The sequence below is a fragment of the Egretta garzetta genome, unplaced genomic scaffold (genome assembly GCF_000687185.1).
Source record: "Egretta garzetta isolate BGI_Z169 unplaced genomic scaffold, ASM68718v1 scaffold264, whole genome shotgun sequence".
NCBI lineage: Eukaryota > Metazoa > Chordata > Aves > Pelecaniformes > Ardeidae > Egretta > Egretta garzetta.
This window is the reverse complement of record NW_009259685.1, coordinates 3,836,522-3,836,753: the sequence shown is the minus strand read 5'-3', so window position 1 is coordinate 3,836,753 and position 232 is coordinate 3,836,522.

Sequence of the window (232 nt, the reverse complement as noted above, 5' to 3'; positions counted from 1 at the left end):
CGCTGCAAGCGCCTCGCTGGTTCCTTTCACTGGCTGGCCTACCCCGGGTGGTGCCGGTCGCTTTCTGCTGGCGCTGCTCGGTGGTCCCGTGCGAGGAGAGGTGCGGGCTTGCCGCTGGGTAGGCTCCGTCCGGCGCTGTCGCTGTGGGATGGAAGTTAAGGGCACCGTGCAGCCACCGAGGGAGTCGTGCAGCGCCCATCCCATTTGTTCCCCCCGTCCCCCCCCCGGCCTT